Source organism: Silene latifolia, chromosome 1 (assembly GCF_048544455.1).
Source record: "Silene latifolia isolate original U9 population chromosome 1, ASM4854445v1, whole genome shotgun sequence".
NCBI lineage: Eukaryota > Viridiplantae > Streptophyta > Magnoliopsida > Caryophyllales > Caryophyllaceae > Silene > Silene latifolia.
The window spans coordinates 153986539-153991033 of NC_133526.1; positions in this window are offsets into that span (position 1 = coordinate 153986539).

Consider the following 4495-nt stretch of genomic DNA (forward strand, 5'->3'; position numbering starts at 1 on the left):
ATTTAAATTCGTTTTATCAAATTTTTTGATTTTAAATCTCTAGTAATTAATATTAGAAGGTTTAAAATCAATTCTTGTAACACCCCTCATTTTCGCCTAATTAAAAACTTATAATTATATACAATACTGAGCCAAAATAGAGAGGTATTATAATCAATAGACAAAGTCTCTTATTACAAATCCTTTTAGATATAAAATAATACAAAATGTAAACAAACTTTTACAAAACTTTAAATCAAATCTTCACTCGAAATAAAATCCTTTTGAACAGCAGCGGAAGACCTGAAAGCAAAACCAGAAGACGGAAAGGAACTACCCCCATGACGAGTAGCCCAAAAGGGAGAAAACACGTTAGCCGGAAAGCTGAGTAACAGATAATACCTCAATATAAGCAGAATAGTTTTTGGTCATGGCGTGGAAACAAACACACGTAAAAATAAAAATAAACAGAGAGAATAATAAAAACACTCCTCGAGAACTAAACTCACCCTCAAACTTACTCCTTAATATAATAGACACTCTCGTCTCAATAATTAACTCAATCTCAACTCATTACTCCATCTCACTCATTACTCCGTCTCACTCATTACTCCGTCTCATAATATAGTAACCATATATCGTATTTTCATCGTTGACCCTAAGACCACAGACAAGGGGTGAGTGAACCAGCGGGATAAAACCGCGAAACAATATTTCCATCTCAATATCGATCTCAAACTCAAATAACTCAGTAACCATGGTCACACTGGACCGTAAACTCAACATGGCACAAATGCCCCATAACTCAATACCAGTAACCAATCTCAATCTCTATATCAATATCGTCAAAGGTTCAAAGAACCGTGCTCAATACTTAGAGTAAAACTCTAAGCTACTCACCCGCTAGACCTGATCAAAGGATACGACAATTCGAACACAATACGAAAACCATAACTCCACTCTCAATATAACCATAAATTCAACTTAACAGCCCATATACAATATCCAATATCCTGTACGCATCATCAAACACACTTTTATGTCAATCCACTATTTAAACTAATGATAAACTTCAAGGAAACAATCCTCATCAGATTTACCCAAAATTTCCATTCCCTGGAGTCCATTGTTACGATTGAACATAAGTCGCTGACATCATCCCACCAAACTATAAACCAAGTAAGGTCAACATACCCGACATTCATATAAAAGGAATATATAATTATTACTATATATACTACTCCGTATGATAAATTGTCAGTGTCAGACGATAAAAACACAATAAAACACAGCACACAGATATCAAATGGCATATAATTCACACAAACTCGAACAATAGTAAAATTATTAGGATCGGTAGAATCGTGTTACCTTGAGACGGAAATAATTAGTCTGAACTATACATAAAACACTTTCGTGACTTGACCGAAATATTTCACACAGAATGACCTTGAAGTGCAGCCCAAAGTCCAAAGAAATCAAGAAGGAAAAAGAACGGCAAAGTTGCACACTTGCACTTGGTGATCATAAACAACACAAATTTTGAAATCCATGTTCACGTATAATGCACAGAGAGACAAAAGATGAAGGGAGGTAGATGCTATTTGAAAAGTGATGATGTGTTAGTGTTTTGACGGCTATAAAAGAAGAAATAAGAGTTTTCCTGGTACTAGAATAAGGGTTTGATATAAAAGTAGGAAGTCAGTGATTATTAATAAGACGAACTAAGTTGGGCTCCAAAATTGAATTAAGGATTCGGTCCAATAAAACATAAGCATAAGTAGTCATAAAAAGATATTCGTAGTTAATAATCAAAGTATATATTAAAATAAGGTGATCATATAAATTTAAAAAAAAAACTAGAAAGTATTTTATGATCAAAATATTTGCGGTATTACAATTCTTTTCAGTTTTATTTTTATAAATTAATTTCAAAGATTCAAATTTTATTTCTTTTAGGTTTAATTTAGGATCATTAGTAATTAATATTAATCGGTCTTATTCTAAATCTAATTCAATACTTTTCTATCTTTTCTTTATATTCTTCCTTTTATTTTACTTAGTTCATTTTGTTTATTTTATAAATACAATTCCATAAATAAAACGAAATCATTTTCCTAATTAATCAACTCTAACAACCAACCGGATCTGACTTTCACTGTCAGAATCCGCCTAAGAGCAGGCGCATGAAGTGCTGCGCCTCTTCCAGAGGACGCACCTTCTGTTGCGCCTACTCCTGTTTTGACGTAGTGTATATATTAATCGACTATTATTCGTATTATCACCTATTTAGCTATATTTTGAGTCTTTTAATTTATTTTGTCATTATTTCCTTATTTATTTTATTTCCTTTTCTATTATTTTTCCTATTTCAATTAATTTCCTTTTCTTTTAAATTTTCTTTTATTTCTTTCCTAAATCCCGTCTTTGACATTTATATGATGTACATTCAGTTGCAAATTATATTTTATTCTTTTGTATGCTTATTCACATGCAATCAACCTAAATTCCAACATCGACCCAATTAAGTGCTAAAATTGTTTGTTCACCGACTTAGTCTAATTTCACATGCTAGGATTAAAACGTTGGATATTGCATAGCATGCATACAATTGACAACATATCAAGTATAAACAACTTCTCTAATCATTAGTAGATGCCGCTATCGAGGCGGGCAGGATTAGGTGTTCAAATAAACGAGCTTCCTAATACGTACCCTCACCCCTTACTCAAGATCTCTTTGAACATCCGTGTTCATTGGCATCACGAGAGTCATTCGTTCTAGACATAGAATGCTAAGGGTAACGAATTTCTTAGTGTTCGTGTCATTACTTTGTGTCTTAACATGACGCGAAGTATTCGAACGATTTCAATTTTCCATAAAAATTGGTGGCGACTCCACAAATGCAGGTTTGTCAAACCTTTCCCCAGTTTCAATGCCTTTCAAATAGGTAACGGCCCATGACGTGCTTTGGACTCGTGCCGGAGTTTTGTGGGAGAAGTGTCGCTGCCTCGAAACCAACGCGCGCGGGTTGCTGTGTCCACACACAGTACCGGACGGAGACGAAGGAATGGCGGTGGATTGATGTGGCACTCGATCATGGCAGCCTTGTGGTGGTTGCGTGAGGAGGATTCTGAGATGGTTGGACTGCCTTCAAAGGGCGTCGTTTCTGGGTCGTTCTACACACCAATCGTCTCCGGTTCTGGGTCGGAATAGGTGGTCGAGCATGGTGAGTTAGGATGGAATGATATCATGAAGGAGTATGGAAGGGTGATTTTGGGGAGGGTGAATAAGACGGTGAAGGAGGGGATTCGAGGTTGAAGATCTGGGTAATAAGATGGTTGGAGGAAGAAATTTGAAGAGAAAAAGGAAGCATTGTTGTAGATGACTATACTCGATCTAGTGTCAGGGAACTCGATCGAGGAACCAAATTCCGGCATACCCAACTCTCGACATTGCACTTTATAATTAAATTATTAGTATCCTTGATCGAGTGGTTATATTACTCGATCGAGGGACCAAACACACGTCCCTTCTTTTCTCGTCTTATTAATTTACGCCTTAAAATCTTATTACCTGCAATAAAATCTCACAAAACTCGCCAAATTCACACCCTCACAGCAATCAAGACATGAACACGACCTATATTTAAGGCAACTTAAACTAAATAAAGACGATATTAAATGCAAGTAAATTTTAAAATTCACAAATTAAATACGATAACAGTCTGGGTTGCCTCCCGGTAGCGCTGGTTTTAGATAGGTCCCGCACAACCTTTTTGTCTTTATATATAAATTACCCACAATTGGGCACAATCAAAACAGCACAGAGCTTTTAAAAGTGGATCATAACTTTGCGCACGTGCCACACAAAAACATAAATAGCACCAAGATATAATATGAGCGTATAAAATCAATGTTAGAGACCGTCTCAGCATATCAAATTTTTGATGACAATTATAATAAAATCGCATCAAATATTTCGTCCAACCAAAAGAGGGTGGAACATCAAAATACAAAGTAGAAGTCATACGAGGTAGTTTACTAACCGCCACACCAATAATCCTTATGAAATTATCGTCAACAATTACCTCAAATTGGTCGGGAGGTCTACCACACCTAATGTCAGAATCGGTGGCAAAAGAATATATTACCTCTACCGTGCTAGGAGCATTCATTGACTCATATACCTTCTCGTTTCCCTCTTTGATAGGCTCTATCCCATATATTGCAGGCTCTAAAACATCCAGCTCGACTTTCCAAATGGGAGACTCACCTATACATGGCTCAAAATATATAAATCCTCTGGAGGATCCTTAGTGAAAGACTCATCTGAAAAATATTCAACAATATCATTTGCAACATCAGAAACATCAATATACATATCCTGCACATTAGTCATTAAGTTAGAAGTCACAACAGAATCAGTTTGAACAACTGGAGGGGGAATATCCAATGAAAGAGGTAGCACATCATAATCATTGTCTTTAAAAAGGTGCATATCCTCTCTAGTAGAT